We start from the raw sequence: 14,329 nt of genomic DNA on the forward strand, positions 1-14,329 counted from the left end.
AACACAGGGCTGAGCCTAAGGACTGAGACTTAAAGCACGTGTTTATCCACTTTACAGTCAAATTCTGTGTTAAACAGCCTTGTTGGATGAAAAAACATCCACTATAAAGATGCAGCTGGTTCCAACAGGTGGCTGGCCATGATGTTTAAAGCCTTAAAAGGTTCAAAGTTAAAGGTACCTGCAGAAGGTACCTTGCTATGGGGTTCTTCTATCGTGCTGCACCGCGGGCTGAATAGTCAGTCGATGACTATACTTGGGAATGGAAATAATTGCTTTTGGTTTGGTGAGCTGCAACCAGAAATTATGTCCTGTACCCCTGTTGCCAGAAGAAACTGTTCTCTTACTTCCTGCTGAGAGACCTTGTGTAGCCGGTGCTGTCTGCTGTGGTTCGATGAACATTGCAGTAAAAGCCCCACAAAGTCTTATTTAGGTAGAAATGTCCAATTCCCTTCTGACCAAATTGGTGTCCTGTAATGCCAGTGGCTTTATACTTTAATTAAAACAAACAAAAAAGACAACAAACACCCCCACCCCCCACCCAAGTTATTGCGAGTGACTAACTTCTATGTTAGGAAGTAGAGGATGACTTTGTCTTTCAACAGCTTTTATCGGGCAGCTTCTTAAATATTTTGTTAATGAAAACACTTCGGTGTTTTTGTGTAGGAAGTTAGTTGGTCTTGCAAGTTCCTTGTGGGGATTGAAAACTTCGACCGCATTTTCTAGGATGTTTGCCTGTGAGCAAGTCTTGAAAATGAGAGGTTTTCTTGATTGCTGGAATTCCACAGTAAATGTCACTATGAATAGAATTAGAATTTTTATGTATCACCACCCCTCTCTTCTGCTGTAGGTAGGCAGCGAAATACACATGCTGGCTGATGGTAAAATGTCATTGCTCTGTTGTAAGCACTTGTGGGTATAATCCAGATGTGGGGGTGATATTTTGTACGCTAGAGGTCAGTTGAGAAAAGGGCATGGAGAAAGAAGGGGAAGGAAAAGGGCATTCTGTGAGCTGGAAATGGCAGTAAAAGTTCTGTCCGCACTGGAAAACCGCTGTTTAAGTGATGTTGGTGGAATTGAACAGCACGTTTCTACTTGAGAATTAGATAAATTGGTATAGAAATGCTTTTTACACAGGTAGCGTGGCCCTGTGGGAACAGGGGCTGCCACCTTGGTAGAAGGCATCTTTATGACTTGAAGTGGAAGTGTGCCGAAGCTCTGTTTTTACAGATAAAGGTTAATAGAGGTTAACGTAACTGTGCAGAACCATTGAGATGACAATAATGGCACGAACTCAGAATAACAGCAGAACTGCTTCTGGTTTTTATTAGAAGGCAGCACAGAGGCAATTTATGCAAGGCAAATTCCCTCTCCTGCCATGGCAGGAGGCACTTGTCACCTCTCACTGTCGCATCCTTGGAAGAGGGTCCCTTCTGTTGAGGAGCCAGTGGCACCTCTACTAGCCTTGTTTCAAGGACAGAGGAGTTGTAACAAAGCTAAAGCTGGTGGTGGGGACATGCTTGCATTAAACATGAGGGGATGTGCTGCTGCTTGTGATCTATGTAAAGCAGATGATAATATATTCACACTTCTTCCTTAAAGCTCATATCGATAAGGATAATGAAAGGTCATCCACTAAATCTGACGTTCCTGAAAACAGGAGCTTCCATTCGCAGGGGAAAATGTGCTAAATATGTAATTGTTCTAATTCAGCTGATGATCCTGGGTTGGTGTGTTTGGTTTTTCCAGGTTTTAAGACAGCAGAAATGTGGGATTGTCATTATCGATAAAGGCTCCCACATCTCGCTTTCCCCTCTCCTCTTCTCCACCCAGTGCCTGGTAGCAGTGCTTGCCAAATTAGGTTTCCATCTTAATTACTCCTGACATTTTCTCCAGGAGGCTATGATCTACTTTGGGGATTTGCAGTTTAACATGCTAGTCATTTTTATTGCATGGAAAAGTGAACTGAATAAATTGATAGGGGCTATTTTTGTTGTGAACTGTTTAATTCTGGATGACTGCATCAATGTGCAGGAAAGTTTTATCAAGTTAATAAAGTTTAAATTAAATTCTCCTATATACACTGCACTTGAAGGACGTCAGCAAGTGTGGAAGGCTGAGGATCTGTTATTCTTAATTGGGATAGCCTGATAAGAAAAAAAAAAAATCATCCCAAGTATTGATTTAAAAAGATACTCTTGGTGAAATGAAGAAACTCAAATTATGGCAAGAGGGGATCTGAAAGAGTACAAGAAGCTTTTTTTTTACCCTCGAGTCAGCCTTGTCTGTTTGGAAGTATAGATAAAAATCTATAAATAATAATATGAGGTTATGGTGCTTGCTAGTACATTATATTTTTTTAGGGCAGTTCCTGCACAAATGATGCTTAGGACTGTATTCTGTGATCTTAAAGAATTATCTTCAGAATAATATCCAGTTTAAGGAGATTCTGGCATGCAAGAAGTGTTTGAGTCTGTATGAAACAGTCAAGACTGTTGTCTGGATATTCTGTAGCAATTTTTCAGAAAAATCAAAATGATACTACTAAATGCTGATGTTCCTGTAAGTTAACAAGCAAATGAATTAAAAAGTCTAACGTGTTTGGAATGTAATGAAGCTAAAAGTTCTGTTTTCATTTAAAAAAAAAATAGAGCGAAGAACAATGGAATGATTGAAACCAGGCTCGTCATATAGCTTGTGTCACGCTACCCCACGCTTTGGTTTTGGGTCACTGGGAATATCTGTGCTGCTTGGCTGTATGTTAAATAATGTTGGTTGGCTTGGTGATTGCTGCTGGACCAAATGTTTCCTTCAGTGGAGATCCTCACTGTGGGTCTTTTTTCCTTTCTGCCTTTCCAGGAGACTTGTTTCTGAGAATGGTTTTCATTATTTCAAGGGAGAAAAAAAAAAAAAGAAAATAAATCCAGTCTTTAAAAATGGATTACACAACCTCTTCACAAGATTTTTTTTTTTTATTATTATTTCCATGAGCTACTACCATTAATTAATGGCTATAGAAGCAATCTAATTGGGGAATAGAAAAAATATCACTTGCTTGATATAGTGAAGCAACGAAGTACACACACTGAAGAACGGATATAGAGGTTTTATAGCTTACTTAAAAGGGGGGGTGAGGGAAATCTAAAGCCTTCAGGAATATTACAATTGCCTCATGTACAAAGAATGTGCAATTAAATAAGCAATTAGTTATGGATTATTCACTCAGCTTGACTGTTGGATATTTGAGTAGCACGTTAACCTTGAAATGACTGCTTTTATAGCCCTTATTGTTCGCCAATAAATTAGATCTGTGTTAAAAAAAAAAAAAACAAAAACAACAAAACCCCACCACCCTTCCTGGGCTTGATGTTGCAAAAAAATTTCACTGCTGCTTATTGTATCGCAGCTGGGAGACTGAGGCGTCACAGTGGTACGAGCTGGATGCAGATATAGAAGATGATCTTCACTGCCTAAAATACTTTTTAAAACACTTTTTAAAAGCTGAGGGGTGAGGGATAAGGGAGAAGAGATGGGGCCCTTTGCTTTAGAAAGGGCAAAGCTTTGCAAAGGACTTAAAGGTCAATTGTTTTGTGGATTTTTTTTATCCAGTCAGTCTCCATAAAAGCACAAAAGCTTCCTCTGGATCTCACTGAGACCAACACCCAAATGCACGTGTCCTTTCCCTGTCTCAGATTCATTTGATAATTACTCAGAACTGGGGAGGACCCAGCCCGTGGCAATGGCAGGCAGCCTCGGGTCGCGCTCCCAGGACCACATAGGAGAAAGGATTTGGACACAGATGGTCTCTCATGCCTATTGCAGCAGGGCAAGGGAGCACTCGATGTGCTTAGCTGGCAAAGTGCACTCACCTGAACGGAGGCAGCCGGACGTGCTGGTGCAGCAAAGGACTGAAACGCGCTCAGCATGTTCGGCTGGTTTGGGTTTTTAGTGGCACGCTGCCCTGGCTACAGGTCTGCTCCCAAACCTTGTAAACAGGCAATAACTGGAAAGTATTTTGTAACATGAGTGTAATTAGATCAGAACCAAGCTAACTTTTTTTTTTTCCTAGATGACATATGTATGTACTCCATCCACTTCATGTTTTCCACCAGCAAACACGATGTTCGGCTTCAGCATGTTGGCACCTCATTTTTCTTCCAGTCTTGTCTAACCAGGTAATGGATTTTTTCATTTCTTGTTCTCAGCTACCTTTCAGTGACTGATACATATCTGCTTGGTCTCCTTTTTCTCGTTTCAAGTTAAATAAATAGGAAAAGGAGGAGGTAGTTCAAAGATGTTGGTTGCTGTCACAAACGCACATGAGTCTATGCCCTGTTGCCTAAATCCATTATTGCATTACCCTGGTATAGACCAGTACGTTTCTGTCTGCCTGCACAAACTAAACAATCTAAGGTGATTGCTATTAAATGCCTCCTTACATTTCTCAACGTGATCCATCACCAAATAAATTCCAGATGCAGTCAAACAAAATCTAAAGACAGCACATCCCGAGGTGACGAACTGTGCAGAACAACTGATAGGGCGCGTGCCTAAAACCCCCCAACTGATAAAGCGCATGCCTAAAAACCCCCAACTGATAGAGCATGTGCCTAAAAACCTCAGCACCTTTCTGGGAGGATGGGCTCTGATGCGGTGTCTGGAGGGGAGCTGATGACCATCATCATGTTTGGTGGCATCTGCCGGTTGCGTTGGTGCTGACACCCCATCCTCCTCCGCAGCTGAGGCAACTTGTGCTCATTCTTCTCTCTTCTCCAGGTGCGATCCCCGTGGTCACATTTCTTTTTTTGCGTTACCTGTTGACAGAAAGAACGACCAAGATGAGAACGCCTGTTCTTTTGAAGACTCATTGTTTGAAGTGCTGATGGAATTACAGTCTTCATTATTGTATTTGTTACCACATCAAAATGAGAAGAAAGAAGCAGCTAACCAAACCTTACAAGAAAGCTAATTTATTTATTTTTTTTCTTGGTTTCACCTTCAGATTCTTTTTGAGCGTAATGAGACAGAGCAGTGTATGACACCAAGCAGCAGAGACGTAGCACCGCGGTCACTTAGCAGAAAGGAAAGCTGCAGAAAACCCCACCCTTGTGAAAAAAGAGTTGGGTTCATCTTTCCCTGTTAATGCTTATAAAAACACGTCATTTCTCATCAGATCTTCAGGGATCTGACACAGGGGCAAGCATTTTTCTTGACACTACTTAAAACCCAGGACAAGTTGCTTGGCGGTTGCACATTGGCAAAGTGCTGTTTCTCCTGTGGATCAGCTTGGTCAGGGACCTATCCATAGGGACCGCGTGGACATCCAGTTGAAATCCACAGTACCCTTCATGTTTCGGAACATTTTGGGATATAGGACACGTTCGGACTTATCCTGCTACTTTTCTGCTTTTTTTTTTTTTAATGTCATCATAGAGAAAGAGCAGGTCTATGACTGAATTTAGCAGTTTCTGGGCTTTATTAAAGACAAGCAGGGCCAGGCAGACAGATTTCCCCTGTACACCATCAACTGATTAGAAATGTAGAATGAAGCTTTCATCGCTTAAAGGGGGAAAGCTGGTATTTGAATTCAAAATAAATCAGAAATATTAATGTATTCAAGAACTGAGTTTAATGATGTATTTAAAAACTATTAAATTAATGTTTCTCATTAATGGCACAGCCTAATCATTCTTTGCAAGCAGGGGGAAGGAAGTAAAGCAATATCGTAAAAGATCAAATAGTGATTCAAAATTAATTAATCCAGCATTATATAAATCAGGTAGCTTCAATAAAAATACTACTTCAGTATTCAGCTCTTATGGGCAAAATTAAAAATAAAAAATGCCTTAATTAGTGCCTTTTCATTCAATCCAGCTGACCTATTTATTTTTAATTGAGCTACAGGGTGCTAAACATTCTGTGAAAGTGATAATTGCAGTAGTAAACTTTTTAACATTTCCCTCCGGACTTAATACCTTGTTTTCTGGAGAATATCTCAGAATAGTGGAGAAAATTGGTACCTTGCTGTGCTGGGAGTTGCTGTTCCGTTTATCTGCTGGTTGCTGACCTGCTTCGCGTTATGTCAATACCTCATGGCTCTCGTTACCGCATCTTTGCTCTGAATGTGCCCACATTTCCCCTTCTCGACACCGGGTACGTGAACTAGTTAAAAGAACTGTTTGAAGGGACAGTAGCGTAATAGATGGTTGGTGACTTTAATAATGTGTGCAAAATTAAAATACGGCATGCTTGATGACTCTTAATGTACTATTACTTTTGTATTATACCCATATAGCACTTTGCGCCGGAGTTTTTGTACAACCCAAGAAGCAGATGCGTGGTCCTGAAATGGTTTTGTTCTTAACAGATAAATGACAAAGGAAAACTGGATCAGAGCCAGAGCGAAGAAGGGACTAAGATCTTTCCACGAACCTCCTCGTAAGCACCGAACAATGTTATCGCGGCCAGTGATGCCAACTGGAGCTGAACGACTGGTATTGCTGTTAAACTGGTGTTTCCCACTGCTGTTTTACCAAACCTTTTTTTTTTTTTTTTTTTTCTGGAGAGTCAGATTTTACTGAATTTTCCAAACGCTAATCCCCAGAAATGATTTTCAGCATTGCAGCCTGAAGAATAGCTCCCTCAAAATAGGCTCTTCTCAAGCTTTCGCCTGAAGAATTAAAGCTAATCTGAATGCCCGATACCGAGGCCTCGAGTATTATCATCATTTTGGCAGCTCTTAGGTGAGGCTGTGAAAGCAGCTTTGTTACAGGCTGTCTGAGAAAATATTAAAAGCACAGATAAGATTTATGCAGTCCCCACCGGGGTTTTTAATGAAGATAAGTTAGCCGCCTAAGCCTCGCGTCGATTCCGATTCTGGGCAAGGTAAGAACACCCTGAGCCGGCCTGACCCCTCCAGTGCTTAAGTATGTTTAGCTGCTAGCGTGCAAGCAGTCATTTTGTATTATTCACTCGATTTAAAGGCTCAGCATCTTATAGAATTGAACCCATAGATCTAGTTCGTTCCGTGACAGATATTTACTGCTGGGTCATAAACGTGATTCCTACGTTCCCGAAATGCCTGTACGCTCATGCATGTGGCAAACGGCTTCTTGCAGGTAGAACGACCTGTAACAGGGAGAATAAAAACAGCCAGCAAACGTCAGCTGGATTTTTGCATTCTGTCTGGTTGTTTTCTGCCTCCCTTTCCGGCCGGCTGATGCAGTGAGAAGAAATGTTATAAAAGGCTGAGGTCGGGAAAGCTTCAGTCTCACGTTAGACTGTTAGATTTGTATCTTGAGCACCTAAATACCCATTACCGGTTCCAAGTATTTGAAAATGATGAACCAGGATCTCTCAAAATAATGAGAGAGAAACTACTTATGAAATACATAAGTAATTGTCTTCTGCTTCATCAGTGTTAAAGGCACGCCGGCATCGTATTTTCAGGTTTTGGCCACAGCCTTAAACTATCTGTTAAGTGAACAAAACTTATATTCTCATACATTCCAACGGCAATGGCTCAAGGATCGCTTTCAAATGGTATAAATCACAAAAGTTGGCAATATCAAAGATGGGGGCTGACTTTCCTGAATACTCAGAGCAATCCAATTGTCCCTGTCACATATTCAGAGCACATTTTGTAACTCAGGCATCCGAAAGGAGACCTGAGCTTCCATATTACCTAATTTTTGGTGAAAGCAACGGGAACACACAGTGGATTTAAATCCCCTGGAGACTTAACAACAGAGCTGCTGTTGTCCTGAAATTGTGCGCAGTCCCTAGGTAGGAGACAGTGTGCTGGTGACAGTCACTGAAAAATAATGCAGTCCCGTGCAGGAGATGATGACTGTTGAATTGTCTCACGTGGATGTGCAGAACAAGTCCTGCTCTCCTCCTGACCGTCCTCTTCCCCTCTTGGTCTGTCCTGTAAAGCTGCTCGTTGTCGCTAAAGCAAACCTGGACTGTCAAACTGAAGTCACCGCTCCTTGCAGTTTTACTGTAGATATTTTTTTATGTAAAGCATCTTTAAGGAGCTATTGAAATAGCTGGAGATAATTTTTCTGTAGCTGAAGAGAAGCTATGGACCAGTAGAGCTCTCCAGTCTTTGGTATATAAATGATATTTGATGAACGGGTTAGGTGCACCCAGGAGAGCAGTGTACCCTCCCCAGTACACCTGGGGGTTGAAATGAATTAGCACAAACCAGGACCAGCGTGACCAGAAGAAGCCGCAGATCTCAGTCCTGAGACCTCAGCGAACCCTGCATGCTAGAAGATGACCAAATGTTGAAGAAGGTTAAAGCTCAGCGTTTTCCCTTTGGCCTTGGCTTGTGCAGAGCGTTCAGTTCAGGGTTGTGTGGCATTCCTGGAACTGCCCGTGAGCATCTCACAGGGACATTCGGGATGCTGCGATCAGAAGTCAGTGCCTACGTTTCAGCCTGACTCTAGAGAAGGCTGTTTAATCCTCTGACTTGCAATGCCAAGTGAATTTGCAATAAAGAACTTCATTGTTTATTGATTTTAGAGATGGATGTGGACATAAATATCGCTCTAATTGTTTTAAATTTCCAGAATTGCATCTGAGTTCTAAAAGCAACCCAAGGCCTCCGAAAGCCTTGTACTCAACACCGTGAACTGGAGTATGACTCCCAACTTTATAGCAAGGACCAGTCCCAGTTTGGATGGTCAGAGTTTGCTCTTAGAACCTCTCTATGGCTTAAAATGCTTTAAAAGCTGAAGATTAAGTGGTGGTCTTACGCTAGGTAAAAGCATCTTGAGGAGCTGAGATGGACACCCATGCTGTGTGATCCTACAGACCTTCTCTGGGGTAGCACCTTTGAAGTGGATGGAGTTAATCCAGCTCTTCATCAGTGTAATATGTGCCAGCATGTGCTCTGAATGTTCGTCGTGTAACACATCAAGAGCTGAGGTTCTTCTCCTGGGACCAGATGCTTCTTGACTAGAGTCCTAATTTGCTTCACAAAGGCGTTATAACTGAACTTAGAGATGGGTTCAATTTTCAAATGCTCCCAAGCTTTGAGTGTCTGCTCCAGTAATGTACTGTTGGATTTTGGTTGGATTTCTTATAGTCTGACCGAAAAGCCCTGTTGAACCTAATGTAATTCTTTCCCCCACCATTTAAAAAAAGGGAAAAGAACAGATAATTGCATCTTAAAGAAATCCATACAATGAGTTAAATCTGCATGTTTGGCATGATTTCTGCCAAGCCCTGAAAATTCCCTCGCTAATTCTTATGGTATTGAAGTCTCCTACCCAAGCAGCTGAATATATTTTCAGCGTTGAGGTATTTTCCTGCCCAACACCCCTGGGAAGAGAGGGTGTTGATGATGAAGAAACCAAGTGGGTCATGGAGATTTGTGCTTTTGCTTTTCCAGAAGTGCCTGAAGTCCATGGGATGCTGTCCCCAAGCACTTTTGAAAAATCTCTGCTCGCATGGCTTGCTCGGTGACACCTCGGGGCTTTGCAGGAGGATTGAGAAGGGGGGTCCCCAATTCCTCAGGGCCCCCCCCCCCCCCAAGTACAGGGCCAAGCTTCCAGACCTAGGAGACCCTGCCATAAGGCTGTGCACCTTGCAAGCCTACTTTAAAAAACATGGGAAGACTTTTCCTTTCTGCAGGCATGCTCCTCGTTTCAATAAAAGGAATAAACAATCCAAGAACGAAATGCTGTTAGTTCCTTGCAAAAGCTTAAGAGAGTATTGCCCATCTCCATTATTTCTCCTGTGTAATTCCTGTTTTTCTGGGGTTTCTGTGAATTTCTTTCTTTCTCCTCTGCTGAGGGACTTCTTACAAAGCTTCAGTCTTAGCAGTGTGTTATTTACGATGCTCTAAATGCATTTTGTTGTGGACGATTCAGTCTTAAGTGATAACGCAAATAAATTGTGATCTCCGCTTGCAAGGGCTCCGTGCTGGGGGGTTGTTATTACAGAACATAAAAGCCCAGTTTCCAAAGCAGTCGGGAAGTTCAGGCAACAGTTCTGAGCTCGCCCTCCATCCAGAGCACACCATTATTATCTAGGGAAAGATGATTTGACCCTGGGACTTGGAGCGTAGTTCCAGCCTGAGACCCATCCCCCCTCGGCTTGGCTCTGCGAGTTGGAATACCACCATCACCACGCTCCTTATCCACGGAATTCTAAGAAATGGCTTTTGCAGAGTTCAGATATGGTTTCAGTGTGCTAATGAAGAGCTAATCACCTGTTTAGGATTAGTGATTAAAGAAAGTGTATTAAAACCAAGTAAAGTCCTTTTATTCTAGAATAGTTGTCTCTGGGTGGTTATTAAAGCATATCTATTTCTCTTTAAATTCATGCCCGGCCGTAACTTTGAATTAACTTTTAAGTGTAGATAAGCCCCTAGATCAAGGTGTTTTCTGTCTGGAAGGGGTGGAGGGAGGAGTATGAGGGGGGGAGATGGGGATGAGGAGCTGCCACTAACACAGTCTTCCCATAACAGGAAGGAGACTGGAGCCTGGTCAGAGGAGTGGGAATACTGGGACATCTCAGCATCTAGGAAATCTCCATCCAGTATTGTAGGTGCAACAGCTTTGGCAATGGTTGGAAACCAGTTTTGTTTCTCATGTCACTCTGAAGCTTCAAGTAGCTGCTGATTTACAGTGGCATGATACACTACCACACTATATTAGCTATATTATATACTCATCTGTACTGTATTAGTGCAGCGAATGGTTGAGGAGTAGCCAGGCAATCTGACATTTTGCTGAATATTAAAAGTGCATGTAGACAACTAAAGTGCACCCCAAAGGCTGGCAGAAAAAGGCCGGTGTCTCCCATTATCCCTTACTGGACTTTCTCACCTCCCTCTCCCAAAGAAGAAATGCATTGCATTGCATTTCTAGCAAGCACACATCATTGCACATCAAACAACATGCCAGATCTTTAATAACCTAATTACCGGGTATGCAAAATATCAATCACTGTCTTACTGGATTTAATTACATACCTCCTGCTTTAAGTGATAGGGCCCAGCCCAGGGTGCTCACCTGGAGACAATAAAGTAGAAGTCATGCTTAATTTGATTGTTGTTCAAAGGGGAGGTAAATGGCAGTAAATGTTGGGATTTAGTCTCTGCAGCATTAGAATTTGACACAAACCAGAGCCCGGACAGGAATGCAGCTGGCATTTGGCTGCGGACCCGCGTGCAGGCGCAGCAGCAAGAGGCAGGGTATGGCTCTAGGAACAGCTGCAGAGAGCAACCTGGCTCAGGTGATCCTGTGAAATCGGTCGATCCCCATCGGTTTTATACAAAGGGGACTGCATGGGGCTGGTTTGCTGCTTGGGAGGAAGCAGGAGCTGGATGTCCGTGCAGCTCGATGGTACAGCAAGGCTTCAGGATGTAGCTGCTCGATAACAAATGGATGGGAGGAAGTCCTGCCTGATTATCCTTTATTCCAATTAGCCTTTTTTTTTTTTTTCCCCCTCCATTAGAACACTTCTGAGCAATTCTGGTGCTGGCAGCAGAGATGCTGAAGCCTGCTGTTAGGGCAGGCAAGTATTTCTGGGCATCAGCAGTTTCTGCAGAGCCTGCAGCACAGGGCAGGATGGGACTGCATGGGGGAGAGTGTGAGCATCGGGGAGGGGAGATGATGGGGGAGGTGTAGCTTGGGGTCCTGGCTAAAAAGGCAGGGATGGGAAAATGATGTTAAAATTGTTAATATAATTTGTTTGTCCTAGAGCAAAGAAAGTTTTTCTACTCTGACTTCAGGACTGTGAAATCTCCATGTGAAGGGTCCCAGGGATAAAAAGACAAAAGGTCTGTTATAAATACATCTCGTTTGCTGTTGTGATGAAAGTAAACCTCTCAGAGGGAAGATGCTCCTTTGGTGGCCTTGTAATCACTTTGGTTTGGTCTTAGGGAGTAAACAAAGAGGCAAGTTGGAAAGTGTGAGCCTGTCAGTGTGTGTGTATGGGGGGGGGGAAACCAAACACCCCTGAGCGAGCCACAACCACCTCGGATCTCGGAGGTAACGCTGTGTTAAAAGCTTGCGTCAGGGTAAGCCTGGCCCATTATTCTTGCTGTTCTTTGGTTTAATATTTACAGGACAACAGGTGTCACTTAAGGCAGAGCTCTCTCGTGGCCCTGGTTGCTTTTTTGCCTGCTGACAGCATAGCCCAGCCAGGCAGAAACTGCTGGGTAAACACAAGGAAAAGCAGAGCCGCTCGCGGGGTTATGAATGGAGCAGTTGATTTGATTCCTGTTTGTGCGGGGAACTGCGTCAAGGACAGCTCATGTCAAATAATGACACGGTTTCTGAAGCGGCTCTTTGGTTAATTCCGCTGGCTCTGACTGTTGCGTTCTCTGCTAACCCAGAGTCAGACACGCTGTAGCAATATTTGCAAGGACGCGTTTTAATTTTACCTGCAGTTTAAATTTTATGAGGCTGTTAAAGGGCCCTTTGTAATGACTAAAAAGATTAGGTGAATTTTCAAATATTGGACATTCAAAACCTTTGCTATTTTAATTAAACTGAATTTTAATGTCTGAATGACACCTATGTTAATGCATTAAAGATGTTTAGTGCTATTAATTGATATGTGACTGGGCAGCAGTGAATTTATTATGTGGCTTACAATACTGACTGGTGTGTTAAAGCTATTTCTGTGTTGCAGTTCTATTAAATGCCAGCTATAATTTGCTATACAGACTGCTGGAGACCTGACTATTGATTAAGTTACCTACCAGTGTGGGCTTAATATCTGTCTGTGAGCATCTATTATAAAACAGGTATGAAATACCTTGTTTGGGAGCATCAGCCACGTGAAAGCTCTGAGCTGGTATCTGGGAGACGAGCGAGATAAGGGTATGGCATTTGATACCCAACGAACAGTTGGTGCAAGGATGGGGACCTGCTTATCTGGCTTATCAAGCACCGGTTTGGCTGATATAGGAAATAATAAGGTTACTGATGAAGCTTAAAAAACAACACTGCGGGAAGAAACAGTTGCTGTTAACCTAGATCTGGGTTTTTTTTCCCCAATTTTTTTATTTTTTAAGATATTTTTTTCAAATTTGATTCTGACCACCTCACAAGTGGTTTTACCTGCCTGGCTGAAAATGCTGGGACAGGAGATAAGAGGGTTAAGTGGAAGTGATCAGGGTCAGATGGGGATGTCGGCTGCTTTGTGAAATTAAGGCAGTTAGCCTTCCGTTATCTCTGCTTTTGCCCACCTTATTTAAATGTAAGCTTTTCAAGGGAATTTATATAAAAATCTTGTCAGAGCCTTATGGCAGTTCAATGTTCTGTGAAGATCAAGCATTTGCAGGCTTTTTCCTATTTCCTATGCTGTCTTAAGAGCATCTCTTCCAGTGAATGATCTGCTTCTGAGGCCTTCTGCTATGGAAATTCACTTAGGGTAGTCTAAGCAGCATGTTTACAGTGACAAAAATCTAGTTAGAGTGTGGAAAAACGTGTGAACGTTTTCAGAAAGCGTGCTTGCTTACTCGTATCCCATTAACGTAGGGATGCTGCAAGAGAGACAAGGGCTCATTCTGCTAATCTGTATTCAGAGGCATATGAAGAAGCAGACTGCAGCGCAGAGAACTTACAGTCAAGGCAAGGAGTGGTAAAAAAAGAAGTTTTATTTGCTTTTTTTTTCTTTTTTCTTACTCCCCCACACACCCCTCCCCCCGGGTTACGGACAGAAATAAAATGGTTTGTTAGGATCACATATGGAATCTGGGAAAGACTGAGGAAACAAACTTGTTCTTTTAAAAAAGCATTTATGAAAACAGTGAAATCGCCTTCTTTCCCTCTCTTGAAATCTGGTTTTATTTTGCTCTTGTTCAGCTTTGTATTGACTTTGGAGGCAAGGACATCGTACCCCTGGGGAGCGATGTGATGTTGGCAATCACCCTCTCAGGGGAACACCACCTTGCAGCCACTTTCCCTCTGTAGCACTGTCGGGTTTTTATGATATCTTGCAACTAACCTTTGTAGAAATGAGCTACAATTCCTTGCTGTGGACAATTAGCTCTCACATACATAGGCTGAAATGTTTTTCCTTGGATGAAAGCTCTCACTGGTGTAGTTCTACTGGAGCTGGAGGAGAAGCGGAGTAACCTTGGGTTTCAGTTGAGTTTTTGGGGTGGATTTTGGGAAGATTCATAGCTCTGCACAGCAGGAACGTTGCATCTCTTTGCCTCCATACCTGACCTTACTCCTAGTTTATGGGCTGGATCATGGTTCTCCTTTCCAGATGCCACAGCCATCAGGAAGGAACAGGAGGAGTTGTTAAAGGTGCACTAAGCCATCGAACCCTTACCCTGCCATGGGGCACCTTTGCTGATGTA

The sequence above is a fragment of the Falco peregrinus genome, chromosome 17 (genome assembly GCF_023634155.1).
Source record: "Falco peregrinus isolate bFalPer1 chromosome 17, bFalPer1.pri, whole genome shotgun sequence".
Taxonomy (NCBI): Eukaryota; Metazoa; Chordata; class Aves; order Falconiformes; family Falconidae; genus Falco; species Falco peregrinus.